The 27,221-nt window shown below is 46.5% G+C and overlaps 2 non-coding genes and 61 pseudogenes across 2 annotated transcripts; all 63 read left to right on the forward strand.

Moving 5' to 3' along the window:
* Positions 1-243: 243 nt before the first annotated feature.
* LOC140314621 (5S ribosomal RNA) lies at positions 244-362 on the forward strand (annotated as a pseudogene).
* A 272-nt stretch (positions 363-634) lies between these two features.
* On the forward strand, positions 635-753 carry LOC140289427 (5S ribosomal RNA; annotated as a pseudogene).
* Positions 754-1,409: 656 nt separating this feature from the next.
* On the forward strand, positions 1,410-1,528 carry LOC140296011 (5S ribosomal RNA; annotated as a pseudogene).
* Positions 1,529-1,797: 269 nt separating this feature from the next.
* Positions 1,798-1,916, forward strand: LOC140314627 (5S ribosomal RNA; annotated as a pseudogene).
* A 272-nt stretch (positions 1,917-2,188) lies between these two features.
* LOC140289428 (5S ribosomal RNA) lies at positions 2,189-2,307 on the forward strand (annotated as a pseudogene).
* A 269-nt stretch (positions 2,308-2,576) lies between these two features.
* LOC140275832 (5S ribosomal RNA) lies at positions 2,577-2,695 on the forward strand (annotated as a pseudogene).
* A 269-nt stretch (positions 2,696-2,964) lies between these two features.
* Positions 2,965-3,083, forward strand: LOC140301168 (5S ribosomal RNA; annotated as a pseudogene).
* A 272-nt stretch (positions 3,084-3,355) lies between these two features.
* On the forward strand, positions 3,356-3,474 carry LOC140311435 (5S ribosomal RNA; annotated as a pseudogene).
* Positions 3,475-3,743: 269 nt separating this feature from the next.
* LOC140269432 (5S ribosomal RNA) lies at positions 3,744-3,862 on the forward strand (annotated as a pseudogene).
* Positions 3,863-4,134: 272 nt separating this feature from the next.
* LOC140311442 (5S ribosomal RNA) lies at positions 4,135-4,253 on the forward strand (annotated as a pseudogene).
* Positions 4,254-4,522: 269 nt separating this feature from the next.
* On the forward strand, positions 4,523-4,641 carry LOC140312899 (5S ribosomal RNA; annotated as a pseudogene).
* A 269-nt stretch (positions 4,642-4,910) lies between these two features.
* LOC140295389 (5S ribosomal RNA) lies at positions 4,911-5,029 on the forward strand (annotated as a pseudogene).
* Positions 5,030-5,298: 269 nt separating this feature from the next.
* On the forward strand, positions 5,299-5,417 carry LOC140301169 (5S ribosomal RNA; annotated as a pseudogene).
* A 272-nt stretch (positions 5,418-5,689) lies between these two features.
* LOC140311450 (5S ribosomal RNA) lies at positions 5,690-5,808 on the forward strand (annotated as a pseudogene).
* Positions 5,809-6,077: 269 nt separating this feature from the next.
* LOC140312904 (5S ribosomal RNA) lies at positions 6,078-6,196 on the forward strand (annotated as a pseudogene).
* Positions 6,197-6,465: 269 nt separating this feature from the next.
* Positions 6,466-6,584, forward strand: LOC140295390 (5S ribosomal RNA; annotated as a pseudogene).
* A 272-nt stretch (positions 6,585-6,856) lies between these two features.
* Positions 6,857-6,975, forward strand: LOC140307956 (5S ribosomal RNA; annotated as a pseudogene).
* A 269-nt stretch (positions 6,976-7,244) lies between these two features.
* LOC140268333 (5S ribosomal RNA) lies at positions 7,245-7,368 on the forward strand (annotated as a pseudogene).
* Positions 7,369-7,637: 269 nt separating this feature from the next.
* On the forward strand, positions 7,638-7,756 carry LOC140286121 (5S ribosomal RNA; annotated as a pseudogene).
* A 269-nt stretch (positions 7,757-8,025) lies between these two features.
* Positions 8,026-8,144, forward strand: LOC140270034 (5S ribosomal RNA; annotated as a pseudogene).
* A 269-nt stretch (positions 8,145-8,413) lies between these two features.
* On the forward strand, positions 8,414-8,532 carry LOC140303318 (5S ribosomal RNA; annotated as a pseudogene).
* Positions 8,533-8,804: 272 nt separating this feature from the next.
* Positions 8,805-8,923, forward strand: LOC140289264 (5S ribosomal RNA; annotated as a pseudogene).
* Positions 8,924-9,580: 657 nt separating this feature from the next.
* LOC140271764 (5S ribosomal RNA) lies at positions 9,581-9,699 on the forward strand (annotated as a pseudogene).
* Positions 9,700-9,968: 269 nt separating this feature from the next.
* Positions 9,969-10,087, forward strand: LOC140301929 (5S ribosomal RNA; annotated as a pseudogene).
* A 269-nt stretch (positions 10,088-10,356) lies between these two features.
* On the forward strand, positions 10,357-10,475 carry LOC140273308 (5S ribosomal RNA; annotated as a pseudogene).
* A 269-nt stretch (positions 10,476-10,744) lies between these two features.
* On the forward strand, positions 10,745-10,863 carry LOC140292829 (5S ribosomal RNA; annotated as a pseudogene).
* Positions 10,864-11,132: 269 nt separating this feature from the next.
* Positions 11,133-11,251, forward strand: LOC140309852 (5S ribosomal RNA; annotated as a pseudogene).
* Positions 11,252-11,520: 269 nt separating this feature from the next.
* On the forward strand, positions 11,521-11,639 carry LOC140299940 (5S ribosomal RNA; annotated as a pseudogene).
* Positions 11,640-11,911: 272 nt separating this feature from the next.
* LOC140289429 (5S ribosomal RNA) lies at positions 11,912-12,030 on the forward strand (annotated as a pseudogene).
* Positions 12,031-12,299: 269 nt separating this feature from the next.
* LOC140275843 (5S ribosomal RNA) lies at positions 12,300-12,418 on the forward strand (annotated as a pseudogene).
* Positions 12,419-12,687: 269 nt separating this feature from the next.
* Positions 12,688-12,806, forward strand: LOC140311462 (5S ribosomal RNA; annotated as a pseudogene).
* A 269-nt stretch (positions 12,807-13,075) lies between these two features.
* Positions 13,076-13,194, forward strand: LOC140296234 (5S ribosomal RNA; annotated as a pseudogene).
* Positions 13,195-13,463: 269 nt separating this feature from the next.
* Positions 13,464-13,582, forward strand: LOC140296603 (5S ribosomal RNA; annotated as a pseudogene).
* Positions 13,583-13,851: 269 nt separating this feature from the next.
* LOC140291781 (5S ribosomal RNA) lies at positions 13,852-13,970 on the forward strand (annotated as a pseudogene).
* A 657-nt stretch (positions 13,971-14,627) lies between these two features.
* LOC140270562 (5S ribosomal RNA) lies at positions 14,628-14,751 on the forward strand (annotated as a pseudogene).
* A 269-nt stretch (positions 14,752-15,020) lies between these two features.
* Positions 15,021-15,138, forward strand: LOC140289507 (5S ribosomal RNA; annotated as a pseudogene).
* Positions 15,139-15,407: 269 nt separating this feature from the next.
* Positions 15,408-15,531, forward strand: LOC140270569 (5S ribosomal RNA; annotated as a pseudogene).
* A 269-nt stretch (positions 15,532-15,800) lies between these two features.
* LOC140300550 (5S ribosomal RNA) lies at positions 15,801-15,919 on the forward strand (annotated as a pseudogene).
* A 269-nt stretch (positions 15,920-16,188) lies between these two features.
* LOC140288939 (5S ribosomal RNA) lies at positions 16,189-16,307 on the forward strand (annotated as a pseudogene).
* A 269-nt stretch (positions 16,308-16,576) lies between these two features.
* LOC140307288 (5S ribosomal RNA) lies at positions 16,577-16,695 on the forward strand (annotated as a pseudogene).
* Positions 16,696-16,964: 269 nt separating this feature from the next.
* Positions 16,965-17,083, forward strand: LOC140292260 (5S ribosomal RNA; annotated as a pseudogene).
* A 269-nt stretch (positions 17,084-17,352) lies between these two features.
* On the forward strand, positions 17,353-17,471 carry LOC140290761 (5S ribosomal RNA; annotated as a pseudogene).
* Positions 17,472-17,740: 269 nt separating this feature from the next.
* Positions 17,741-17,859, forward strand: LOC140293991 (5S ribosomal RNA; annotated as a pseudogene).
* Positions 17,860-18,128: 269 nt separating this feature from the next.
* Positions 18,129-18,247, forward strand: LOC140297154 (5S ribosomal RNA; annotated as a pseudogene).
* A 269-nt stretch (positions 18,248-18,516) lies between these two features.
* LOC140282596 (5S ribosomal RNA) lies at positions 18,517-18,635 on the forward strand (annotated as a pseudogene).
* A 269-nt stretch (positions 18,636-18,904) lies between these two features.
* Positions 18,905-19,023, forward strand: LOC140283430 (5S ribosomal RNA; annotated as a pseudogene).
* A 272-nt stretch (positions 19,024-19,295) lies between these two features.
* LOC140268610 (5S ribosomal RNA) lies at positions 19,296-19,414 on the forward strand (annotated as a pseudogene).
* A 657-nt stretch (positions 19,415-20,071) lies between these two features.
* LOC140296319 (5S ribosomal RNA) lies at positions 20,072-20,190 on the forward strand (annotated as a pseudogene).
* Positions 20,191-20,847: 657 nt separating this feature from the next.
* On the forward strand, positions 20,848-20,966 carry LOC140282602 (5S ribosomal RNA; annotated as a pseudogene).
* Positions 20,967-21,235: 269 nt separating this feature from the next.
* On the forward strand, positions 21,236-21,354 carry LOC140283441 (5S ribosomal RNA; annotated as a pseudogene).
* A 272-nt stretch (positions 21,355-21,626) lies between these two features.
* LOC140268617 (5S ribosomal RNA) lies at positions 21,627-21,745 on the forward strand (annotated as a pseudogene).
* A 269-nt stretch (positions 21,746-22,014) lies between these two features.
* On the forward strand, positions 22,015-22,133 carry LOC140297101 (5S ribosomal RNA; annotated as a pseudogene).
* Positions 22,134-22,402: 269 nt separating this feature from the next.
* Positions 22,403-22,521, forward strand: LOC140296320 (5S ribosomal RNA; annotated as a pseudogene).
* Positions 22,522-22,790: 269 nt separating this feature from the next.
* LOC140294514 (5S ribosomal RNA) lies at positions 22,791-22,909 on the forward strand (annotated as a pseudogene).
* Positions 22,910-23,178: 269 nt separating this feature from the next.
* LOC140290344 (5S ribosomal RNA) lies at positions 23,179-23,297 on the forward strand (annotated as a pseudogene).
* Positions 23,298-23,566: 269 nt separating this feature from the next.
* Positions 23,567-23,685, forward strand: LOC140304587 (5S ribosomal RNA; annotated as a pseudogene).
* A 657-nt stretch (positions 23,686-24,342) lies between these two features.
* LOC140289508 (5S ribosomal RNA) lies at positions 24,343-24,460 on the forward strand (annotated as a pseudogene).
* A 269-nt stretch (positions 24,461-24,729) lies between these two features.
* On the forward strand, positions 24,730-24,853 carry LOC140270575 (5S ribosomal RNA; annotated as a pseudogene).
* A 269-nt stretch (positions 24,854-25,122) lies between these two features.
* On the forward strand, positions 25,123-25,241 carry LOC140300551 (5S ribosomal RNA; annotated as a pseudogene).
* A 269-nt stretch (positions 25,242-25,510) lies between these two features.
* LOC140291394 (5S ribosomal RNA) lies at positions 25,511-25,629 on the forward strand (annotated as a pseudogene).
* Positions 25,630-25,898: 269 nt separating this feature from the next.
* On the forward strand, positions 25,899-26,017 carry LOC140297788 (5S ribosomal RNA). The gene has a single exon (XR_011913492.1). It is a non-coding gene; the product is annotated as a 5S ribosomal RNA (ribosomal RNA).
* Positions 26,018-26,286: 269 nt separating this feature from the next.
* Positions 26,287-26,405, forward strand: LOC140312637 (5S ribosomal RNA; annotated as a pseudogene).
* A 269-nt stretch (positions 26,406-26,674) lies between these two features.
* On the forward strand, positions 26,675-26,793 carry LOC140297710 (5S ribosomal RNA). The gene has a single exon (XR_011913421.1). It is a non-coding gene; the product is annotated as a 5S ribosomal RNA (ribosomal RNA).
* Positions 26,794-27,221: the final 428 nt, after the last annotated feature.

Raw genomic sequence — 27,221 nt, forward strand, 5'->3', positions numbered from 1 at the left:
GTCTTTTGTTGCAACGTCTGATCACCCTGTGACACATGAGGAAGTTGGTCATCTTCAGCTTCTGCTGCTTTGTTGGCAGACACGAAGTGATCTGAGAGTCTCAGTTTCAGCTGAAGAGAATGATCACATCAGAGAAGATGATATGCCCGCTACACATCAGCCTTTCTCGGCAATTATCTGGTTGCATAGAGGAACCGTATGATTCCAGTACCTATATAATGCACATTTGTCAGAGACATTGTTGCTTACGGCCACACCACCCTGAACATGCCCGACCTCGTCTGATCTCGGAAGCCAAGCAGGGTTGAACCTGCTTAGTACTTGGATGGGAGACTGCTTGGGAATACCAGGTGCTGTAAGCTTCTTCTCTTCTCTCTACCACCTGCATGTCTTTTCTTGCAACGTCTGATCATCCTGTGACACATGAGGAAGTTGGTCATCTTCAGCAGCTGCTGCTTCTTTGTTGGCAGACACGAAGTGATCTGAGAGTCTCAGTTTCAGCTGCAGAGAATAATCACATCAGGGAAGAAGATGTGCCCACTACAAGTCAGCCTTTCTCTGCAATTATCTGGTTACATAGAAGAAGTGTATGATTCCAGTACCTATATAATGCACATTTGTCACAGCTATTGTTGCTTACGGCCGCACCACCCTGAATATGCCCGACCTCGTCTGATCTTGGAAGCCAAGGAGGGTTGGGCGTGGTTAGTACTTGGATGGAAGACCTCTTGGGAATACCAGGTGCTGTAAGCTTTTTCTCTTCTCTCTACCACCTGCATGTCTTTTGTTGCAACGTCTGATCACCCTGTGACACATGAGGAAGTTGGTCATCTTCAGCTGCTGCTGCTTTGTTGGCTGACACGAAGTGATCTGAGAGTCTCAGTTTCAGTTGCAGAGAATGATCACATCAGAGAAGATGATATGCCCGCTACACATCAGCCTTTCTCTGCAATTATCTGGGTGCATAGAGGAACCGTATGATTCCAGTACCTATATAATGCACATTTGTCAGAGACATTGTTGCTTACGGCCACACCACCCTGAATAAGCCAGACCTCGTCTGATCTCGGACACCAAGAAGGTTGTACCTGGTTAGTACTTGGATGGGAGACAGCTTGGGAATACCAGGTGCTGTAAGCTTTTTCTCTTCTCTCTACCACCTGCATGTCTTTTGTTGCAACGTCTGATCACCCTGTGACACGTGAAGAAGTTGGTCATCTTCAGCTGCTGCTGCTTTGTTGATAGACACAAGGTGATCTGAGAGTCTCAGTTTCAGCTGAAGAGAATAATCACATCAAGGAGGAAGATGAACCCACTACAAGTCAGCCTTTTTCGGCAATTATCTGGTTACACAGAGGAAGTGTATGATTCCAGTACCTATATAATGCACATTTGTCACCGATATAGTTGCTTACGGCCACACCACCCTGAATAAGCCCGACCTCGTCTGATCTCGGAAGCCAAGCAGGGTTGCGCCTGGTTAGTGCTTGAATAGTAGACCGCTTGGGAATACCAGGTGCCTTAAGCTTTTTATCTTCTCTCTACCACCTGCATGTCTTTTGTTGCAACGTCTGATCACCCTGTGACACATGAGGAAGTTGGTCATCTTCAGCTTCTGCTGCTTTGTTGGCAGACACGAAGTGATCTGAGAGTCTCAGTTTCAGCTGAAGAGAATGATCACATCAGAGAAGATGATATGCCCGCTACACATCAGCCTTTCTCGGCAATTATCTGGTTGCATAGAGGAACCGTATGATTCCAGTACCTATATAATGCACATTTGTCAGAGACATTGTTGCTTACGGCCACACCACCCTGAACATGCCCGACCTCGTCTGATCTCGGAAGCCAAGCAGGGTTGAACCTGCTTAGTACTTGGATGGGAGACTGCTTGGGAATACCAGGTGCTGTAAGCTTCTTCTCTTCTCTCTACCACCTGCATGTCTTTTCTTGCAACGTCTGATCATCCTGTGACACATGAGGAAGTTGGTCATCTTCAGCAGCTGCTGCTTCTTTGTTGGCAGACACGAAGTGATCTGAGAGTCTCAGTTTCAGCTGCAGAGAATAATCACATCAGGGAAGAAGATGTGCCCACTACAAGTCAGCCTTTCTCTGCAATTATCTGGTTACATAGAAGAAGTGTATGATTCCAGTACCTATATAATGCACATTTGTCACAGCTATTGTTGCTTACGGCCGCACCACCCTGAATATGCCCGACCTCGTCTGATCTTGGAAGCCAAGGAGGGTTGGGCGTGGTTAGTACTTGGATGGAAGACCTCTTGGGAATACCAGGTGCTGTAAGCTTTTTCTCTTCTCTCTACCACCTGCATGTCTTTTGTTGCAACGTCTGATCACCCTGTGACACATGAGGAAGTTGGTCATCTTCAGCTGCTGCTGCTTTGTTGGCTGACACGAAGTGATCTGAGAGTCTCAGTTTCAGTTGCAGAGAATGATCACATCAGAGAAGATGATATGCCCGCTACACATCAGCCTTTCTCTGCAATTATCTGGGTGCATAGAGGAACCGTATGATTCCAGTACCTATATAATGCACATTTGTCAGAGACATTGTTGCTTACGGCCACACAACCCTGAACATGCCCGACCTCGTCTGATCTCGGAAGCCAAGCAGGGTTGGGCCTGGTTTGTACTTGGATGGAAGACCTCTTCGGAATACCAGGTGTTGTAAGCTTTTTCTCTTCTCTCTACCACCTGCATGTCTTTTGTTGCAATGTCTGATCACCCTGTGACACATGAGGAAGTTGGTCATCTTCAGCTTCTGCTGCTTTGTTGGCAGACACAAAGTGATCTGAGAGTCTCAGTTTCAGCTCGAGAGAATAATCACGTCAGGGAAGAAGATGTGCCCACTACTTATCAGCCTTTCTCGGCAATTATCTGGTTGCATAGAGGAACCGTATGATTCCAGTACCTATATAATGCACATTTGTCAGAGACATTGTTGCTTACGGCCACACCACCCTGAACATGCCCGACCTCGTCTGATCTCGGAAGCCAAGCAGGGTTGAGCCTGCTTAGTACTTGGATGGGAGACTACTTGGGAATACCAGGTGCTGTAAGCTTCTTCTCTTCTCTCTACCACCTGCATGTCTTTTGTTGCAACGTCTGATCATCCTGTGACACATGAGGAAGTTGGTCATCTTCAGCAGCTGCTGCTTCTTTGTTGTTAGACACGAAGTGATCTGAGAGTCTCAGTTTCAGCTGCAGAGAATAATCACATCAGGGAAGAAGATGTGCCCACTACAAGTCAGCCTTTCTCTGCAATTATCTGGTTACATAGAAGAAGTGTATGATTCCAGTACCTATATAATGCACATTTGTCACAGCTATTGTTGCTTACGGCCGCACCACCCTGAATATGCCCGACCTCGTCTGATCTTGGAAGCCAAGGAGGGTTGGGCCTGGTTAGTACTTGGATGGAAGACCTCTTGGGAATACCAGGTGCTGTAAGCTTTTTCTCTTCTCTCTACCACCTGCATGTCTTTTGTTGCAACGTCTGATCACCCTGTGACACATGAGGAAGTTGGTCATCTTCAGCTGCTGCTGCTTTGTTGGCAGACACGAAGTGATCTGAGAGTCTCAGTTTCAGCTGCAGAGAATGATCACATCAGGGAAGAAGATGTGCCCATAACAAGTGAGCCTTTCTCGGAAATTATCTGGTTACATAGAGGAAGTGTATGATTCCAGTACTTATATAATGCACATTTGTCACAGAAATTGTTCCTTACGGCCACACCACCCTGAATATGCCCGACCTCGTCTGATCTCGGAAGCCAAGGAGGGTTGGGCCTGGTTAGTACTTTAATGGGAGACTGCTTGGGAATACCAGGTGCTGTAAGCATTTTCTCTTCTCTCTACAACCTGCATGTCTTTTGTTGCAACGTCTGATCATCCTGTGACACATGAGAAAGTTGGTCATCTTCAGCAGCTGCTGCTTCTTTGTTGTTAGACACGAAGTGATCTGAGAGTCTCAGTTTCAGCTGCAGAGAATAATCACATCAGGGAAGAAGATGTGCCCACTACAAGTCAGCCTTTCTCTGCAATTATCTGGTTACATAGAAGAAGTGTATGATTCCAGTACCTATATAATGCACATTTGTCACAGCTATTGTTGCTTACGGCCGCACCACCCTGAATATGCCCGACCTCGTCTGATCTTGGAAGCCAAGGAGGGTTGGGCCTGGTTAGTACTTGGATGGAAGACCTCTTGGGAATACCAGGTGCTGTAAGCTTTTTCTCTTCTCTCTACCACCTGCATGTCTTTTGTTGCAACGTCTGATCACCCTGTGACACATGAGGAAGTTGGTCATCTTCAGCTGCTGCTGCTTTGTTGGCAGACACGAAGTGATCTGAGAGTCTCAGTTTCAGCTGCAGAGAATGATCACATCAGGGAAGAAGATGTGCCCATAACAAGTGAGCCTTTCTCGGAAATTATCTGGTTACATAGAGGAAGTGTATGATTCCAGTACTTATATAATGCACATTTGTCACAGAAATTGTTCCTTACGGCCACACCACCCTGAATATGCCCGACCTCGTCTGATCTCGGAAGCTAAGGAGGGTTGGGCCTGGTTAGTACTTCAATGGGAGACTGCTTGGGAATACCAGGTGCTGTAAGCGTTTTCTCTTCTCTCTACAACCTGCATGTCTTTTGTTGCAACGTCTGATCACCCTGTGACACATGAGGAAGTTGGTCATCTTCAGCTGCTGCTGCTTTGTTGGAAGACACGAAGTGATCTGAGAGTCTCAGTTTCAGCTGAAGAGAATAATCACGTCAGGGAAGATGATGTGCCCACTACACATCAGCCTTTCTCAGCAATTATCTGGTTACATAGAGGAACCGTATGATTCCTGTACTTATATAATGCACATTTGTCACAGACATTGTTGCTTACGGCCACACCACCCTCAATATGCCTGACCTCGTCTGATCTCGGAAGCCAAGCAGGGTTGGTTCTGGTTAGTACTTGGGTGGGAGACCGCTTGAAAATACCATTTGCTGTAAGCTTTTTCTCTTCTCTCTACAACCTGCATGTCTTTTGTTGCAATGTCTGATCACCCTGTGACACATGAGGAAGTTGGTCATCTTCAGCTTCTGCTGCTTTGTTGGCAGACACAAAGTGATCTGAGAGTCTCAGTTTCAGCTCGAGAGAATAATCACGTCAGGGAAGAAGATGTGCCCACTACTTATCAGCCTTTCTCGGCAATTATCTGGTTGCATAGAGGAACCGTATGATTCCAGTACCTATATAATGCACATTTGTCAGAGACATTGTTGCTTACGGCCACACCACCCTGAACATGCCCGACCTCGTCTGATCTCGGAAGCCAAGCAGGGTTGAGCCTGCTTAGTACTTGGATGGGAGACTACTTGGGAATACCAGGTGCTGTAAGCTTCTTCTCTTCTCTCTACCACCTGCATGTCTTTTGTTGCAACGTCTGATCATCCTGTGACACATGAGGAAGTTGGTCATCTTCAGCAGCTGCTGCTTCTTTGTTGTTAGACACGAAGTGATCTGAGAGTCTCAGTTTCAGCTGCAGAGAATAATCACATCAGGGAAGAAGATGTGCCCACTACAAGTCAGCCTTTCTCTGCAATTATCTGGTTACATAGAAGAAGTGTATGATTCCAGTACCTATATAATGCACATTTGTCACAGCTATTGTTGCTTACGGCCGCACCACCCTGAATATGCCCGACCTCGTCTGATCTTGGAAGCCAAGGAGGGTTGGGCCTGGTTAGTACTTGGATGGAAGACCTCTTGGGAATACCAGGTGCTGTAAGCTTTTTCTCTTCTCTCTACCACCTGCATGTCTTTTGTTGCAACGTCTGATCACCCTGTGACACATGAGGAAGTTGGTCATCTTCAGCTGCTGCTGCTTTGTTGGCAGACACGAAGTGATCTGAGAGTCTCAGTTTCAGCTGCAGAGAATGATCACATCAGGGAAGAAGATGTGCCCATAACAAGTGAGCCTTTCTCGGAAATTATCTGGTTACATAGAGGAAGTGTATGATTCCAGTACTTATATAATGCACATTTGTCACAGAAATTGTTCCTTACGGCCACACCACCCTGAATATGCCCGACCTCGTCTGATCTCGGAAGCTAAGGAGGGTTGGGCCTGGTTAGTACTTCAATGGGAGACTGCTTGGGAATACCAGGTGCTGTAAGCGTTTTCTCTTCTCTCTACAACCTGCATGTCTTTTGTTGCAACGTCTGATCACCCTGTGACACATGAGGAAGTTGGTCATCTTCAGCTGCTGCTGCTTTGTTGGAAGACACGAAGTGATCTGAGAGTCTCAGTTTCAGCTGAAGAGAATAATCACGTCAGGGAAGATGATGTGCCCACTACACATCAGCCTTTCTCAGCAATTATCTGGTTACATAGAGGAACCGTATGATTCCTGTACTTATATAATGCACATTTGTCACAGACATTGTTGCTTACGGCCACACCACCCTCAATATGCCTGACCTCGTCTGATCTCGGAAGCCAAGCAGGGTTGGTTCTGGTTAGTACTTGGGTGGGAGACCGCTTGAAAATACCATTTGCTGTAAGCTTTTTCTCTTCTCTCTACAACCTGCATGTCTTTTGTTGCAACGTCTGATCACCCTGTGACACATGAGGAAGTTGATCATCTTCAGCTGCTGCTGCTGCTTTGTTGGCAGACATGAAGTGATCTGAGAGTCTCAGTTTCAGCTCCAGAGAATAATCACATCAAGGAGGAAGATGTGCCCACTAAGAGTCAGCCTTTCTCGGCAATTATCTGGTTACATAGAGGAAGTGTATGATTCCAGTACCTATATAATACACATTTGTACCAGATATTGTTGCTTACAGCCACACCACCCTGAATAAGCTCGACCTCGTCTGATCTCGGAAGCCAAGCAGGGTTGGGCCTGGTTAGTTCTTGAATGGGAGACCGCTTGCGAATACCAGGTGCTGTAAGCTTTTTCTCTTCTCTCTACAACCTGCATGTCTTTTGTTGCAATGTCTGATCACCCTGTGACACATGAGGAAGTTGGTCATCTTCAGCTTCTGCTGCTTTGTTGGCAGACACGAAGTGATCTGAGAGTCTCAGTTTCAGCTGAAGAGAATGATCACATCAAGAAGGAAGATGTGCCCACTAAGAGTCAGCCTTTCTCGGCAATTATCTGGTTACATAGAGGAAGTGTATGATTCCAGTACCTATATAATACACATTTGTCACAGAGATTGTCGCTTACGGCCACACCACCCTGAATATAATATGCCCGACCTCGTCTGATCTCGGAAGCCAAGCAGGGTTGTGCCTGGTTAGTACTTGGGTGGGAGACTGCTTGGGAATACCAGGTGCTGTAAGCTTTTTCTCTTCTCTCTACCACCTGCATGTCTTTTGTTGTAACATCTGATCACCCTGTGACACATGAGGAAGTTGGTCATCTTCAGCTGCTGCTGCTTTGTTGGCAGACACAAAGTGATCTGAGAGTCTCAGTTTCAGCTGCAGAGAATAATCACATCAGGGAAGAAGATATGCCCACTACACATCAGCCTTTCTCGGCAATTATCTGGTTACATAGAGGAACTGTATGATTCCAGTACCTATATAATACACATTTGTACCAGATATTGTTGCTTACCGCCACACCACCCTGAATAAGCTCGACCTCGTCTGATCTCGGAAGCCAAGCAGGGTTGGGCCTGGTTAGTTCTTGAATGGGAGACCGCTTGCGAATACCAGGTGCTGTAAGCTTTTTCTCTTCTCTCTACCACCTGCATGTCTTTTGTTGAAACGTCTGATCACCCTGTGACACATGAGGAAGTTGGTCATCTTCAGCTGCTGCTGCTTTGTTGGCAGACACGAAGTGATCTTAAAGTCTCATTTTCAGCTGGAGAAAATTATCACGTCAGGGAACAAGATGTGCCCACTACATATCAGCCTTTCTTGGCAATTATATGGTTGCATAGAGGAACCGTATGATTCCAGTACCTATATAATGCACATTTGTCACAAACATTGTTACTTACGGCCACACCACCCGGAATATGCCCAACCTCGTCTGATCTTGGAAGCCAAGCAGGGTTGGGCCTGGTTAGTACTTGGATGGGAGACAGCTTGGGAATACCAGGTGCTGTAAGCTTTTTCTCTTCTCTCAACCACCTGCATGTCTTTTGTTGCAACGTCTGATCACCCTGTGACACATGAGGAAGTTGGTCATCTTCAGCTGCTGCTGCTTTGTTGGCAGACATGAAGTGATCTGAGAGTCTCAGTTTCAGTTGCAGAGAATGATCACATCAGAGAAGATGATTTACCCGCTACACATCAGCCTTTCTCGGCAATTATCTGGTTGCATAGAGGAACCGTATGATTCCAGTACCTATATAATGCACATTTGTCAGAGACATTGCTGCTTACGGCCACACCACCCGGAACATGCCTGACCTCGTCTGATCTTGGAAGCCAAGCAGGGTTGGGCCTGGTTAGTACTTGCATGGGAGACCACTTGGGAATACCAGGTGCTGTAAGCTTCTTCTCTACTCTCTACCACCTTCATGTCTTTTGTGGCAACGTCTGATCCTCCTGTGACACATGAGGAAGTTGGTCATCTTCAGCTGCTTTTGCGTCTTTGTTGGCAGACACGAAGTGATCTGAGAGTGTCAATTTCAGCTGCAGAGAATAATCACATCAGGGAAGAAGATGTGCCCACTACAAGTCAGCCTTTCTGGGCAATTATCTGGTTACATAGAGGAAGTGTATGATTCCAGTACCTATATAATGCACATTTGTCACAGATATTGTTGCTTACGGCCACACCACCCTGAATAAGCCCGACCTTGTCTGATCTTGGAAGTCAAGCAGGTTTGGGCCTGGTTAGTACTTGGATGGAAGACTGCTTGGGAATACCAGGTGCTGTAAGCTTTTTCTCTTCTCTCTACCACCTGCATGTCTTTTGTTGCAACGTCTGATCACCCTGTGACACATGAGGAAGTTGGTCATCTTCAGCTGCTGCTGCTTTGTTGGCAGACACAAAGTGATCTGAGAGTCTCATTTTCAGCTGGAGAGAATTATCACGTCAGGGAAGAAGATGTGCCCACTAGATATCAGCCTTTCTCGGCAATTATCTGGTTACATAGAGGAAGTGTATGATTCCATTGCCTATATAATGCACATTTGTCACAGAGATTGTTACTTACGGACAAACCACCCTGAATATGTCTGACCTTGTCTGATCTCGGAAGCCAAGGAGGGCTGGTTCTGGTTAGTACTTTGATGGGACACCGCTTGGGAATACCAGGTGATGTAATCTTTTTCTCTTCTCTCTACCACCTGCATGTATTTTGTTGCAACGTCTGATCGCCCTGTGACACATGAGGAAGTTGGTCATCTTCAGCTGCTGCTGCTTTGTTGGCAGACACGAAGTGATCTGAGAGTCTCATTTTCAGCTGGAGAGAATAATCACGTCAGGGAAGAAGATGTGTCCACTATTTATCAGCCTTTCTCTGCAATTATCTGGTTATATAGAGGAAACGTTTGATTCCAGTACCTATACAATTTACATTTGTCAGAGACATTGTTGCTTACGGCCACACCACCCTGAATATGCCCGACCTCGTCTGATCTCGAAAGCCAAGCAGGGTTGTGCCTGGTTAGTACTTGGATGGGAGACCGCTTGGGATTATCAGGTGCTGTAAGCTTTTTCTCTTCTCTCAACCACCTGCATGTCTTTTGTTGCAACGTCTGATCACCCTGTGACACATGAGGAAGTTGGTCATCTTCATTTTCTGCTGCTTTGTTGGCAGACACGAAGTGATCTTAAAGTCTCATTTTCAGCTGGAGAAAATTATCACGTCAGGGAACAAGATGTGCCCACTACATATCAGCCTTTCTTGGCAATTATATGGTTGCATAGAGGAACCGTATGATTCCAGTACCTATATAATGCACATTTGTCACAAACATTGTTACTTACGGCCACACCACCCGGAATATGCCCAACCTCGTCTGATCTTGGAAGCCAACCAGGGTTGGGCCTGGTTAGTACTTGGATGGGAGACCGCTTGGGAATACCAGGTGCTGTAAGCTTTTTCTCTTCTCTCAACCACCTGCATGTCTTTTGTTGCAACGTCTGATCACCCTGTGACACATGAGGAAGTTGGTCATCTTCAGCTGCTGCTGCTTTGTTGGCAGACACGAAGTGATCTTAGAGTCTCATTTTCAGCTGGAGAAAATTATCACGTCAGGGAACAAGATGTGCCCACTATATATCAGCCTTTTTCGGCAATTATCTTGTTACATAGAGGAACCATATGATTCCATTGCCTATATAATGCACATTTGTCACAGAGATTGTTGCTTACGGCCAAACCACCCTGAATATGTCTGACCTCGTTTGATCTCAGAAGCCAAGGAGGGTTGGGCCTGGTTAGTACTTTGATGAGAGACCGCTTGGGAATACCAGGTGCTGTAAGCTTTTTCTCTTCTCTCTACCACCTGCATGTCTTTTGTTGCAACGTCTGATCGCCCTGTGACACATGAGGAAGTTGGTCATCTTCAGCTGCTGCTGCTTTGTTGGCAGACACAAAGTGATCTGAGAGTCTCAGTTTCAGTTGCAGAGAATGATCACATCAGAGAAGATGATTTACCCGCTACACATCAGCTTTTCTCGGCAATTATCTGGTTGCATAGAGGAACCGTATGATTCCAGTACCTATATAATGCACATTTGTCAGAGACATTGCTGCTTACGGCCACACCACCCGGAACATGCCTGACCTCGTCTGATCTCGGAAGCCAAGCACGGTTGGGCCTGGTTAGTACTTGGATGGGAGACCGCTTGGGATTATCAGGTGATGTAAGCTTTTTCTCTTCTCTCAACCACCTGCATGTCTTTTGTTGCAACGTCTGATCACCCTGTGACACATGAGGAAGTTGGTCATCTTCATTTTCTGCTGCTTTGTTGGCAGACACGAAGTGATCTTAGAGTCTCATTTTCAGCTGGAGAAAATGATCACGTCAGGGAACAAGATGTGCCCACTACATATCAGCCTTTCTTGGCAATTATATGGTTGCATAGAGGAACCGTATGATTCCAGTACCTATATAATGCACATTTGTCACAGACATTGTTACTTACGGCCACACCACCCTGAATATGCCCAACCTCGTCTGATCTTGGAAGCCAAGCACGGTTGGGCCTGGTTAGTACTTGGATGGGAGACCGCTTGGGAATACCAGGTGCCTTAAGCTTTTTATCTTCTCTCTACCACCTGCATGTCTTTTGTTGCAACGTCTGATCACCCTGTGACACATGAGGAAGTTGGTCATCTTCAGCTTCTGCTGCTTTGTTGGCAGACACGAAGTGATCTGAGAGTCTCAGTTTCAGCTGAAGAGAATGATCACATCAGAGAAGATGATATGCCCGCTACACATCAGCCTTTCTCGGCAATTATCTGGTTGCATAGAGGAACCGTATGATTCCAGTACCTATATAATGCACATTTGTCAGAGACATTGTTGCTTACGGCCACACCACCCTGAACATGCCCGACCTCGTCTGATCTCGGAAGCCAAGCAGGGTTGAGCCTGCTTAGTACTTGGATGGGAGACTGCTTGGGAATACCAGGTGCTGTAAGCTTCTTCTCTTCTCTCTACCACCTGCATGTCTTTTCTTGCAACGTCTGATCATCCTGTGACACATGAGGAAGTTGGTCATCTTCAGCAGCTGCTGCTTCTTTGTTGGCAGACACGAAGTGATCTGAGAGTCTCAGTTTCAGCTGCAGAGAATAATCACATCAGGGAAGAAGATGTGCCCACTACAAGTCAGCCTTTCTCTGCAATTATCTGGTTACATAGAAGAAGTGTATGATTCCAGTACCTATATAATGCACATTTGTCACAGCTATTGTTGCTTACGGCCGCACCACCCTGAATATGCCCGACCTCGTCTGATCTTGGAAGCCAAGGAGGGTTGGGCGTGGTTAGTACTTGGATGGAAGACCTCTTGGGAATACCAGGTGCTGTAAGCTTTTTCTCTTCTCTCTACCACCTGCATGTCTTTTGTTGCAACGTCTGATCACCCTGTGACACATGAGGAAGTTGGTCATCTTCAGCTGCTGCTGCTTTGTTGGCTGACACGAAGTGATCTGAGAGTCTCAGTTTCAGTTGCAGAGAATGATCACATCAGAGAAGATGATATGCCCGCTACACATCAGCCTTTCTCTGCAATTATCTGGGTGCATAGAGGAACCGTATGATTCCAGTACCTATATAATGCACATTTGTCAGAGACATTGTTGCTTACGGCCACACAACCCTGAACATGCCCGACCTCGTCTGATCTCGGAAGCCAAGCAGGGTTGGGCCTGGTTTGTACTTGGATGGAAGACCTCTTCGGAATACCAGGTGTTGTAAGCTTTTTCTCTTCTCTCTACCACCTGCATGTCTTTTGTTGCAATGTCTGATCACCCTGTGACACATGAGGAAGTTGGTCATCTTCAGCTTCTGCTGCTTTGTTGGCAGACACAAAGTGATCTGAGAGTCTCAGTTTCAGCTCGAGAGAATAATCACGTCAGGGAAGAAGATGTGCCCACTACTTATCAGCCTTTCTCGGCAATTATCTGGTTACATAGAAGAAGTGTATGATTCCAGTACCTATATAATGCACATTTGTCACAGCTATTGTTGCTTACGGCCGCACCACCCTGAATATGCCCGACCTCGTCTGATCTTGGAAGCCAAGGAGGGTTGGGCCTGGTTAGTACTTGGATGGAAGACCTCTTGGGAATACCAGGTGCTGTAAGCTTTTTCTCTTCTCTCTACAACCTGCATGTCTTTTGTTGCAACGTCTGATCACCCTGTGACACATGAGGAAGTTGGTCATCTTCAGCTGCTGCTGCTTTGTTGGCAGACACGAAGTGATCTGAGAGTCTCAGTTTCAGCTGCAGAGAATGATCACATCAGGGAAGAAGATGTGCCCATAACAAGTGAGCCTTTCTCGGAAATTATCTGGTTACATAGAGGAAGTGTATGATTCCAGTACTTATATAATGCACATTTGTCACAGAAATTGTTCCTTACGGCCACACCACCCTGAATTTGCCCAACCTCGTGTGATCTCGGAAGCCAAACAGGGTTGAGCCTGCTTAGTACTTGGATGGGAGACTGCTTGGGAATACCAGGTGCTGTAAGCTTCTTCTCTTTTCTCTACCACCTGCATGTCTTTTGTTGCAACGTCTGATCACCCTGTGACACATGAGGAAGATGGTCATCTTCAGCTGCTGCTGCTTTGTTGGCAGACACGAAGTGATCTGAGAGTCTCAGTTTCAGTTGCAGAGAATGATCACATCAGAGAAGATGATTTGCCCGCTACACATAAGCCTTTCTCGGCAATTATCTGGTTGCATAGAGGAACCGTATGATTCCAGTACCTATATAATGCACATTTGTCAGAGACATTGTTGCTTACGGCCACACCACCCTGAATAAGCCCGACCTTGTCTGATCTCGGACGCCAAGCAGGGTTGTACCTGGTTAGTACTTGGATGGGAGACAGCTTGGGAATACCATGTGCTGTAAGCTTTTTCTCTTCTCTCTACCACCTGCATGTCTTTTGTTGCAACGTCTGATCACCCTGTGACACGTGAAGAAGTTGGTCATCTTCAGCTGCTGCTGCTTTGTTGGAAGACACGAAGTGATCTGAGAGTCTCAGTTTCAGCTGAAGAGAATAATCACGTCAGGGAAGAAGATGTGCCCACTACACATCAGCCGTTCTCATCAATTATCTGGTTACATAGAGGAACCGTATGATTCCTGTACTTATATAATGCACATTTGTCACAGACATTGTTACTTACGGCCACACCACCCTGAATTTGCCTGACCTCGTCTGATCTCGGAAGCCAAGCAGTGTTGGGCCTGTTTAGTACTTGGGTGGGAGACAGCTTGGGAATACCAGGTGCTGTAAGCTTTTTCTCTTCTCTCTACCACCTGCATGTGTTTTGTTGCAACGTCTGATCACCCTGTGACACATGAGGAAGTTGGTCATCTTCAGCTGCTGCTGCTGTGTTGGCAGACACAAAGTGATCTGAGAGTCTCGGTTTCAGCTGAAGAGAATGATCACATCAGAGAAGATGATATGCCCACTACACATCAGCCTTTCTCGGCAATTATCTGGTTTCATAGAGGAAGTGTATGATTCCAGTACCTATATAATTCACATTTGTAACAAATATTGTTGCTTACCGCCACACCACCCTGAATAAGCCCCACCTTGTCTTAACCTGGAAGCCAAGCAGGGTTGGGACTGGTTTGTACTTCAATGGGAGACTGCTTGGGAATACCAGGTGCTGTAAGCTTTTTCTCTTCTCTCTACCACCTGCATGTCTTTTGTTGCAACATCTGATCACCCTGTGACACATGAGGAAGTTTGTCATCTTCAGCTTCTGCTACTTTGTTGGCAGACACGAAGTGATCTGAGAGTCTCAGTTTCAGCTGCAGAGAATAATCACATCAGGGAAGAAGATGTGCCCACTACAAGTCAGCCTTTCTCGGCAATTATCTGGTTACATAGAGGAACCGTATGATTCCAGTACCTATATAATGCACATTTGTCACAGACCATGTCGCTTACGGCCACACCACCCTGAATATAATATGCCCGACCTCGTCCGATCTCGGAAGCCAAGCGGGGTTGTGCCTGGTTAGTACTTGGGTGGGAGACTGCTTGGGAATACCAGGTGCTGTAAGCTTTTTCTCTTCTCTCTACCACCTGCATGTCTTTTGTTGCAACGTCTGATCCCCCTGTGACACATGAGGAAGTTGGTCATCTTCAGCTGCTGCTGCTTTGTTGGCAGACACGAAGTGATCTGAGAGTCTCAGTTTAAGCTGCAGAGAATAATCACATCAGGGAAGAAGATGTGCCCATAACAAGTCAGCCTTTCTCATCAATTATCTGGTTACATAGAGGAACCGTATGATTCCAGTACCTATATAATGCACATTTGTCACAGAGATTGTCGCTTACGGCCACACCACCCTGAACATGCCTGACCTCGTCTGATCTCGGAAGCCAAGCACGGTTGGCCTGGTTAGTACTTGGGTGGGAGACTGCTTGGGAATACCAGGTGCTGTAAGCTTTATCTCTTCTCTGGACCACCTGAATGTCTTTTGTTGCAACGTCTGATCACCCTGTGACACATGAGGAAGTTGGTCATCTTCAGCTTCTGCTGCTTTGTTGGCAGACACGAAGTGATCTGAGAGTCTCAGTTTCAGCTGCAGAGAATAATCACGTCAGGGAAGAAGATGTGCCCACTACACATAAGCCTTTCTCTGCAATTATCTGGTTACATAGAGGAACCGTATGATTCCAGTACCTATATAATGCACATTTGTCACAGAGATTGTCGCTTACGGCCACACCACCCTGAATATAATATGCCCGACCTCGTCCGATCTCGGAAGCCAAGCGGGGTTGTGCCTGGTTAGTACTTGGGTGGGAGACTGCTTGGGAATACCAGGTGCTGTAAGCTTTTTCTCTTCTCTCTACCACCTGCATGTCTTTTGTTGCAACGTCTGATCACCCTGTGACACATGAGGAAGTTGGTCATCTTCAGCTGCTGCTGCTTTGTTGGCAGACACAAAGTGATCTGAGAGTCTCAGTTTCAGCTGCAGAGAATAATCACATCAGGCAAGAAGATGTGCCCACTACAAGTCAGCCTTTCTCGGCAATTATCTGGTTACATAGAGGAACCGTATGATTCCAGTACCTATATAATGCACATTTGTCACAGACCATGTTGCTTACGGCCACACCACCCTGAACATGCCCGACCTCGTCTGATCTCGGAAGCCAAGGAGGGTTGGGCCTGGTTAGTACTTAAATGGGAGACCGCTTGGGAATACCAGGAGCTGTAAGCTTTTTGTCTTCTCTCGACCACCTGCATGTCTTTTGTTGCAACGTCTGATCCCCCTATGACACATGAGGAAGTTGGTCATCTTCAGCTTCTGCTGCTTTGTTGGCAGACACGAAGTGATCTGAGAGTCTCAGTTTCAGCTGCAGAGAATAATCACATCAGGGAAGAAGATGTGCCCATAACAAGTCAGCCTTTCTCATCAATTATCTGGTTACATAGAGGAATTGTATGATTCCAGTACCTATATAATGCACATTTGTCACAGAAGTTGTTCCTTACGGCTACACCACCCTGAATAAGCCCGACCTCGTCTGATCTCGGAAGCCAAGGAGGGTTGGGCCTGGTTAGTACTTTAATGGGAGACTGCTTGGGAATACCAGGTGCTGTAAGCTTTTTCTCTTCTCTCTACCACCTGCATGTCTTTTGTTGCAACGTCTGATCACCCTGTGACACATGAGAAAGTTGGCCATCTTCAGCTGCTGCTGCTTTGTTGGAAGACACGAAGTGATCTGAGAGTCTCAGTTTCAGCTGAAGAGAATAATCACGTCAGGGAAGAAGATGTGCCAACTACACATCAGCCTTTCTCAGCAATTATCTGGTTACATAGAGGAACCGTATGATTCCAGTACTTATATAATGCACATTTTTCACAGACATTGTTACTTACGGCCACACCACCCTGAATATGCCCGACCTCGACTGATCTCGGAACCCAAGCAGGGTTGGGCCTGGTTAGTACTTGAATGGGAGACCCCTTGGGAATGCCAGGTGCTGTAAGCTTTTTCTCTTCTCTCTACCACCTGCATGTATTTTGTTGCAACGTCTGATCGCCCTCTGACACATGAGGAAGTTGGTCATCTTCAGCTGCTGCTGCTTTGTTGGCAGACACGAAGTGATCTCAGAGTCTCATTTTCAGCTGGAGAGAATAATCACGTCAGGGAAGAAGATGTGCCCACTATTTATCAGCCTTTCTCTGCAATTATCTGGTTATATAGAGGAAACGTATGATTCCAGTACCTATACAATTTACATTTGTCACAGACATTGTTGCTTACGGCCACACCACCCTGAATATGCCCGACCTCGTCTGATCTCGGAAGCCAAGCAGGGTTGTGCTTGGTTAGTACTTGGATGGGAGACAGCTTGGGATTATCAGGTGCTGTAAGCTTCTTCTCTTCTCTCTACCACCTGCATGTCTTTTGTTGCAACATCTGATCACCCTGTGACACATGAGGAAGTTGGTCATCTTCAGCTGCTGCTGCTTTGTTGGCAGACACAAAGTGATCTGAGAGTCTCATTTTCAGCTGGAGAAAATTATCACGTCAGGGAACAAGATGTGCCCACTATATATCAGACTTTTTCGGCAATTATCTTGTTACATAGAGGAACCATATGATTCCATTGCCTATATAATGCACATTTGTCACAGAGATTGTTGCTTACGGCCAAACCACCCTGAATATGCCCAATCTCGTGTGATCTCAGAAGCCAAGGAGGGTTGGGCCTGGTTAGTACTTTGATGAGAGACCGCTTGGGAATACCAGGTGCTGTAAGCTTTTTCTCTTCTCTCTACCACCTGCATGTATTTTGTTGCAAGGTCTGATCGCCCTCTGACACATGAGGAAGTTGGTCATCTTCAGCTGCTGCTGCTTTGTTGGCAGACACGAAGTGATCTGAGAGTCTCAGTTTCAGCTGAAGAGAATAATCACGTCAAGGAAGAAGATGTGCCCACTACACATCAGCCTTTCTCAGCAATTATCTGGGTGCATAGAGGAACCGTATGATTCCAGTACCTATATAATGCACATTTGTCAGAGACATTGTTGCTTACGGCCACACAACCCTGAACATGCCCGACCTCGTCTGATCTCGGAAGCCAAGCACAGTTGGGCCTGGTTTGTACTTGGATGGAAGACCTCTTGGGAATACGAGGTGCTGTAAGCTTTTTCTCTTCTCTCTACCACCTGCATGTCTTTTGTTGCAACGTCTGATCACCCTGTGACACATGAGGAAGTTGGTCATCTTCAGCTTCTGCTGCTTTGTTGGCAGACACGAAGTGATCTGAGAGTCTCAGTTTCAGCTCGAGAGAATAATCACGTCAGGGAAGAAGATGTGCCCACTACTTATCAGCTTTTCTCGGCAATTATCTGGTTACATAGAGGAACTGTATGATTCCAGTACCTTTATAATGCACATTTGTCACAGTTGTGGTTAATTACGGCCACACCACCCTGAAAATGCGTGACCACGTCTGATCTCGGAAGCCAAGCAGGTTTTGGCCTGGTTAGTACTTGGATGGTAAACTCTCTGGGAATACCAGGTGCTGTAAGCTTTTTCTCTTCTCTCTACCACCTGCATGTCTTTTGTTGCAACGTCTGATCACCCTGTGACACATGAGGAAGTTGGTCATCTTCAGCTACTGCTGCTTTGTTGGCAGACACAAAGTGATCTGAGAGTCTCAGTTTCAGCTGCAGAGAATAATCACGTCAGGGAAGAAGATGTGCCCACTACAAGTCAGCCTTTCTCGGAAATGATCTGGTTGCATAGAGGAACCGTATGATTCCAGTACCTATATAATGCACATTTGTCAGAGACATTGTTGCTTACGGCCACACCACCCTGAACATGCCCGACCTCGTCTGATCTCGGAAGCCAAGGAGTGTTGGGCGTGGTTAGTACTTGGATGGAAGACCTCTTGGGAATACCAGGTGCTGTAAGCTTTTTCTCTTCTCTCGACCACCTGCATGTCTTTTGTTGCAACGTCTGATCACCCTGTGACACATGAGGAAGTTGGTCATTTTCAGCTGCTGCTGCTTTGTTGGCAGACACGAAGTGATCTGAGAGTCTCAGTTTCAGCTGCAGAGAATGATCACATGAGGGAAGAAGATTTGCCCACTACAAGTCTGCCTTTCTCGGCAATTATCTGGTTACATAGAGGAACCGTATGATTCCAGTACCTATATAATGCACATTTGTCACAGACATTGTTGCTTACGGCCACACCACCCTGAACATGCCCGACCTCGTCTGATCTCGGTAGCTAAGGAGGGTTGGGCCTGGTTAGTACTTAAATGGGAGACAGCTTGGGAATACCAGGAGCTGTAAGCTTTTTGTCTTCTCTCGACCACCTGCATGTCTTTTGTTGCAACGTCTGATCACCCTGTGACACATGAGGAAGTTGGTCATCTTCAGCTGCTGCTGCTTCTTTGTTGGCAGACACGAAGTGATCTGAGAGTCTCAATTTCAGCTGCAGAGAATAATCACATCAGGGAAGAAGATGTGCCCACTACAAGTCAGCCTTTCTCGGCAATTATCTGGTTACATAGAGGAAGTGTATGATTCCAGTACCTATATAATGCACATTTGTCACAGATATTGTTGCTTACGGCCACACCACCCTGAATAAGCTCGACCTCGTCTGATCTTGGAAGTCAAGCAGGTTTGGGCCTGGTTAGTACTTAGATGGGAGACTGCTTGGGAATACCAGGTGCTGTAAGCTTTTTCTCTTCTCTCTACCACCTGCATGTCTTTTGTTGCAACGTCTGATCACCCTTTGACACATGAGGAAGTTGGTCATCTTCAGCTGCTGCTGCTTTGTTGGCAGACACAAAGTGATCTGAGACTCTAATTTTCAGCTGGAGAGAATTATCACGTCAGGGAAGAAGATGTGCCCACTACATATCAGCCTTTCTCGGCAATTATCTGGTTACATAGAGGAAGTGTATGATTCCATTGCCTATATAATGCACATTTGTCACGGAGATTGTTACTTACGGCCAAACCACCCTGAATATGTATGACCTTGTCTGATCTTGGAACCCAAGCAGGGTTGGACCTGGTTAGTACTTGAATGGGAGACCCCTTGGGAATGCCAGGTGCTTTAAGCTTTTTCTCTTCTCTCTACCACCTGCATGTATTTTGTTGCAAGGTCTGATCGCCCTGTGACACATGAGGAAGTTGGTCATCTTCAGCTGCTGCTGCTTTGTTGGCAGACACGAAGTGATCTGAGAGTCTCAATTTCAGCTGCAGAGAATAATCACGTCAGGGAAGAAGATGTGCCCACTACAAGTTAGCCTTTCTTGGCAATTATCTGGTTGCATAGAGGAACCGTATGATTCCAGTACCTCTATAATGCACATTTGTCACAGACATTGTTACTTACGGCCACACCACCCTGAATATGCCCAACCTCGTGTGATCTCGGAAGCAAAACAGGGTTGAGCCTGCTTAGTACTTGGATGGGAGACTGCTTCGGAATACCAGGTGCTGTAAGCTTCTTCTCTTCTCTCTACCACCTGCATGTCTTTTGTTGCAACGTCTGATCACCCTGTGACACATGAGGAAGTTGGTCATTTTCAGCTTCTGCTGCTTTGTTGGCAGACACGAAGTGATCTGAGAGTCTCAGTTTCAGCTCGAGAGAATAATCACGTCAGGGAAGAAGATGTGCCCACTACTTATCAGCTTTTCTCGGCAATTATCTGGTTACATAGAGGAACTGTATGATTCCAGTACCTTTATAATGCACATTTGTCACAGTTGTGGTTAATTACGGCCACACCACCCTGAAAATGCGTGACCACGTCTGATCTCGGAAGCCAAGCAGGTTTTGGCCTGGTTAGTACTTGTATGGTAAACTCTCTGGGAATACCAGGTGCTGTAAGCTTTTTCTCTTCTCTCTACCACCTGCATGTCTTTTGTTGCAACGTCTGATCACCCTGTGACACATGAGGAAGTTGGTCATCTTCAGCTACTGCTGCTTTGTTGGCAGACACAAAGTGATCTGAGAGTCTCAGTTTCAGCTGCAGAGAATAATCACGTCAGGGAAGAAGATGTGCCCACTACAAGTCAGCCTTTCTCGGAAATGATCTGGTTGCATAGAGGAACCGTATGATTCCAGTACCTATATAATGCACATTTGTCAGAGACATTGTTGCTTACGGCCACACCACCCTGAACATGCCCGACCTCGTCTGATCTCGGAAGCCAAGGAGTGTTGGGCGTGGTTAGTACTTGGATGGAAGACCTCTTGGGAATACCAGGTGCTGTAAGCTTTTTCTCTTCTCTCGACCACCTGCATGTCTTTTGTTGCAACGTCTGATCACCCTGTGACACATGAGGAAGTTGGTCATTTTCAGCTGCTGCTGCTTTGTTGGCAGACACGAAGTGATCTGAGAGTCTCAGTTTCAGCTGCAGAGAATGATCACATGAGGGAAGAAGATTTGCCCACTACAAGTCTGCCTTTCTCGGCAATTATCTGGTTACATAGAGGAACCGTATGATTCCAGTACCTATATAATGCACATTTGTCACAGACATTGTTGCTTACGGCCACACCACCCTGAACATGCCCGACCTCGTCTGATCTCGGTAGCTAAGGAGGGTTGGGCCTGGTTAGTACTTAAATGGGAGACAGCTTGGGAATACCAGGAGCTGTAAGCTTTTTGTCTTCTCTCGACCACCTGCATGTCTTTTGTTGCAACGTCTGATCACCCTGTGACACATGAGGAAGTTGGTCATCTTCAGCTGCTGCTGCTTCTTTGTTGGCAGACACGAAGTGATCTGAGAGTCTCAATTTCAGCTGCAGAGAATAATCACATCAGGGAAGAAGATGTGCCCACTACAAGTCAGCCTTTCTCGGCAATTATCTGGTTACATAGAGGAAGTGTATGATTCCAGTACCTATATAATGCACATTTGTCACAGATATTGTTGCTTACGGCCACACCACCCTGAATAAGCTCGACCTCGTCTGATCTTGGAAGTCAAGCAGGTTTGGGCCTGGTTAGTACTTAGATGGGAGACTGCTTGGGAATACCAGGTGCTGTAAGCTTTTTCTCTTCTCTCTACCACCTGCATGTCTTTTGTTGCAACGTCTGATCACCCTTTGACACATGAGGAAGTTGGTCATCTTCAGCTGCTGCTGCTTTGTTGGCAGACACAAAGTGATCTGAGACTCTAATTTTCAGCTGGAGAGAATTATCACGTCAGGGAAGAAGATGTGCCCACTACATATCAGCCTTTCTCGGCAATTATCTGGTTACATAGAGGAAGTGTATGATTCCATTGCCTATATAATGCACATTTGTCACGGAGATTGTTACTTACGGCCAAACCACCCTGAATATGTCTGACCTTGTCTGATCTTGGAACCCAAGCAGGGTTGGACCTGGTTAGTACTTGAATGGGAGACCCCTTGGGAATGCCAGGTGCTTTAAGCTTTTTCTCTTCTCTCTACCACCTGCATGTATTTTGTTGCAAGGTCTGATCGCCCTGTGACACATGAGGAAGTTGGTCATCTTCAGCTGCTGCTGCTTTGTTGGCAGACACGAAGTGATCTGAGAGTCTCAATTTCAGCTGCAGAGAATAATCACGTCAGGGAAGAAGATGTGCCCACTACAAGTTAGCCTTTCTTGGCAATTATCTGGTTGCATAGAGGAACCGTATGATTCCAGTACCTCTATAATGCACATTTGTCACAGACATTGTTACTTACGGCCACACCACCCTGAATATGCCCAACCTCGTGTGATCTCGGAAGCAAAACAGGGTTGAGCCTGCTTAGTACTTGGATGGGAGACTGCTTCGGAATACCAGGTGCTGTAAGCTTCTTCTCTTCTCTCTACCACCTGCATGTCTTTTGTTGCAACGTCTGATCACCCTGTGACACATGAGGAAGTTGGTCATCTTCAGCAGCTGCTGCTTTTTTGGCAGACACGAAGTGATCTGAGAGTCTCAGTTTCAGCTGTAGAGAATAATCACATCAGGGAAGAAGATGTGCCCACTACAAGTTAGCCTTTCTTGGCAATTATCTGGTTGCATAGAGGGACCGTATGATTCCAGTACCTATATAATGCACATTTGTCACAGACATTGTTACTTACGGCCACACCACCCTGAATATGCCCAACCTCGTGTGATCTCGGAAGCCAAACAGGGTTGAGCCTGCTTAGTACTTGGATGGGAGACTGCTTGGGAATACCAGGTGCTGTAAGCTTCTTCTCTTCTCTCTACCACCTGCATGTCTTTTGTTGCAACGTCTGATCACCCTGTGACACATGAGGAAGATGGTCATCTTCAGCTGCTGCTGCTTTGTTGGCAGACACGAAGTGATCTGAGAGTCTCAGTTTCAGTTGCAGAGAATGATCACATCAGAGAAGATGATTTGCCCGCTACACATAAGCCTTTCTCGGCAATTATCTGGTTGCATAGAGGAACCGTATGATTCCAGTACCTATATAATGCACATTTGTCAGAGACATTGTTGCTTACGGCCACACCACCCTGAATAAGCCCGACCTCGTCTGATCTCGGACGCCAAGCAGGGTTGTACCTGGTTAGTACTTGGATGGGAGACAGCTTGGGAATACCAGGTGCTGTAAGCTTTTTCTCTTCTCTCTACCACCTGCATGTCTTTTGTTGCAACGTCTGATCACCCTGTGACACGTGAAGAAGTTGGTCATCTTCAGCTGCTGCTGCTTTGTTGGAAGACACGAAGTGATCTGAGAGTCTCAGTTTCAGCTGAAGAGAATAATCACGTCAGGGAAGAAGATGTGCCCACTACACATCAGCCGTTCTCATCAATTATCTGGTTACATAGAGGAACCGTATGATTCCTGTACTTATATAATGCACATTTGTCACAGACATTGTTACTTACGGCCACACCACCCTGAATTTACCTGACCTCGTCTGATCTCGGAAGCCAAGCAGTGTTGGGCCTGGTTAGTACTTGGGTGGGAGTCCGCTTGGGAATACCAGGTGCTGTAAGCTTTTTCTCTTCTCTCTACCACCTGCATGTGTTTTGTTGCAACGTCTGATCACCCTGTGACACATGAGGAAGTTGGTCATCTTCAGCTGCTGCTGCTTTGTTGGCAGACACGAAGTGATCTGAGAGTCTCAGTTTCAGCTGAAGAGAATGATCACATCAGAGAAGATGATATGCCCACTACACATCAGCCTTTCTCGGCAATTATCTGGTTTCATAGAGGAAGTGTATGATTCCAGTACCTATATAATTCACATTTGTAACAAATATTGTTGCTTACCGCCACACCACCCTGAATAAGCCCCACCTTGTCTTATCCTGGAAGCCAAGCAGGGTTGGGTCTGGTTTGTACTTCAATGGGAGACTGCTTGGGAATACCAGGTGCTGTAAGCTTTTTCTCTTCTCTCTACCACCTGCATGTCTTTTGTTGCAACATCTGATCACCCTGTGACACATGAGGAAGTTTGTCATCTTCAGCTTCTGCTACTTTGTTGGCAGACACGAAGTGATCTGAGAGTCTCAGTTTCAACTGAAGAGAATAATCACGTCAGGGAAGAAGATGTGCCCACTACACATAAGCCTTTCTCTGCAATTATCTGGTTACATAGAGGAACCGTATGATTCCAGTACCTATATAATGCACATTTGTCACAGACATTGTCGCTTACGGCCACACCACCCTGAACATGCCTGACCTCGTCTGATCTCGGAAGCCAAGCACGGTTGGCCTGGTTAGTACTTGGGTGGGAGACTGCTTGGGAATACCAGGTGCTGTAAGCTTTATCTCTTCTCTGGACCACCTGAATGTCTTTTGTTGCAACGTCTGATCACCCTGTGACACATGAGGAAGTTGGTCATCTTCAGCTTCTGCTGCTTTGTTGGCAGACACGAAGTGATCTGAGAGTCTCAGTTTCAGCTGCAGAGAATAATCACGTCAGGGAAGAAGATGTGCCCACTACACATAAGCCTTTCTCTGCAATTATCTGGTTACATAGAGGAACCGTATGATTCCAGTACCTATATAATGCACATTTGTCACAGAGATTGTCGCTTACGGCCACACCACCCTGAATATAATATGCCCGACCTCGTCCGATCTCGGAAGCCAAGCGGGGTTGTGCCTGGTTAGTACTTGGGTGGGAGACTGCTTGGGAATACCAGGTGCTGTAAGCTTTTTCTCTTTTCTCTACCACCTGCATGTCTTTTGTTGCAACGTCTGATCACCCTGTGACACATGAGGAAGGTGGTCATCTTCAGCTGCTGCTGCTTTGTTGGCAGACACGAAGTGATCTGAGAGTCTCAGTTTCAGCTGCAGAGAATAATCACATCAGGGAAGAAGATGTGCCCACTACAAGTCAGCCTTTCTCGGCAATTATCTGGTTACATAGAGGAACCGTATGATTCCAGTACCTATATAATGCACATTTGTCACAGACCATGTTGCTTACGGCCACACCACCCTGAACATGCCCGACCTCGTCTGATCTCGGAAGCCAAGGAGGGTTGGGCCTGGTTAGTACTTAAATGGGAGACCGCTTGGGAATACCAGGAGCTGTAAGCTTTTTGTCTTCTCTCGACCACCTGCATGTCTTTTGTTGCAACGTCTGATCCCCCTGTGACACATGAGGAAGTTGGTCATCTTCAGCTGCTGCTGCTTTGTTGGCAGACACGAAGTGATCTGAGAGTCTCAGTTTCAGCTGCAGAGAATAATCACATCAGGGAAGAAGATGTGCCCATAACAAGTCAGCCTTTCTCATCAATTATCTGGTTACATAGAGGAATTGTATGATTCCAGTACCTATATAATGCACATTTGTCACAGAAATTGTTCCATACGGCCACACCACCCTGAATAAGCCCGACCTCGTCTGATCTCGGAAGCCAAGGAGGGTTGGGCCTGGTTAGTACTTTAATGGGAGACTGCTTGGGAATACCAGGTGCTGTAAGCATATTCTCTTCTCTCTACAACCTGCATGTCTTTTGTTGCAACGTCTGATCACCCTGTGACACATGAGAAAGTTGGCCATCTTCAGCTGCTGCTGCTTTGTTGGAAGACACGAAGTGATCTGAGAGTCTCAGTTTCAGCTGAAGAGAATAATCACGTCAGGGAAGAAGATGTGCCAACTACACATCAGCCTTTCTCAGCAATTATCTGGTTACATAGAGGAACCGTATGATTCCTGTACTTATATAATGCACATTTGTCAGACACATTGATGCTTACGGCCACACCACCCGGAACATGCCTGACCTCGTCTGATCTCGGAAGCCAAGCAGGGTTGGGCCTGGTTAGTACTTGGATGGGAGACCGCTTGGGAATACCAGGTGCTGTAAGCTTCTTCTCTACTCTCTACCACCTGCATGTATTTTGTTGCAAGGTCTGATCGCCCTGTGACACATGAGGAAGTTGGTCATCTTCAGCTTCTGCTGCTTTGTTGGCAGACACAAAGTGATCTGAGAGTCTCACTTTCAGCTCAAGAGAATAATCACGTCAGGGAAGAAGATGTGCCCACTACTTATCAGCTTTTCTCGGCAATTATCTGGTTACATAGAGGAACTGTATGATTCCAGTACCTATATAATGCACATTTGTCACAGTTATGGTTGCTTACGGCCACACCACCCTGAACATGCCCGACCTCGTCTGATCTCGGAAGCCAAGGAGGGTTGGGCCTGGTTAGTACTTAAATGGGAGACGGCTTGGGAATACCAGGTGCTGTAAGCTTTTTCTCTTCTCTCTACCACCTGCATGTCTTTTGTTGCAACGTCTGATCACCCTGTGACACATGAGGAAGTTGGTCATCTTCAGCTGCTGCTGCTTTGTTGGCAGACACAAAGTGATCTGAGAGTCTCAGTTTCAGCTGCAGAGAATAATCACATCAGGGAAGAAGATGTGCCCACTACAAGTCAGCCTTTCTCGGCAATTATCTGGTTACATAGAGGAACCGTATGATTCCAGTACCTATATAATGCACATTTGTCACAGACCATGTTGCTTACGGCCACACCACCCTGAACATGCCCGATCTCGTCTGATCTCGGAAGCCAAGGAGGGTTGGGCTTGGTTAGTACTTAAATGGGAGACCGCTTGGGAATACCAGGTGCTGTAAGCTTTATCTCTTCTCTGGACCACCTGAATGTCTTTTGTGGCAACGTCTGATCCTCCTGTGACACATGAGGAAGTTGGTCATCTTCAGCTGCTGCTGCTTCTTTGTTGGCAGACACGAAGTGATCTGATAGTCTCAATTTCAGCTGCAGAGAATAATCACATCAGGGAAGAAGATGTGCCCATAACAAGTCAGCCTTTCTCGGCAATTATCTGGTTACATAGAGGAAGTGTATGATTCCAGTACCTATATAATTCACATTTGTAACAAATATTGTTGCTTACCGCCACACCACCCTGAATAAGCCCCACCTTGTCTTATCCTGGAAGCCAAGCAGGGTTGGGTTGGGTCTGGTTCGTACTTCAATGGGAGACTGCTTGGGAATACCAGGTGCTGTAAGCTTTTTCTCTTCTCTGGACCACCTGAATGTCTTT

The sequence above is a fragment of the Leuresthes tenuis genome, unplaced genomic scaffold, assembly GCF_036924035.1.
Source record: "Leuresthes tenuis unplaced genomic scaffold, fLeuTen1.0.hap1 SCAF_1, whole genome shotgun sequence".
NCBI lineage: Eukaryota > Metazoa > Chordata > Actinopteri > Atheriniformes > Atherinopsidae > Leuresthes > Leuresthes tenuis.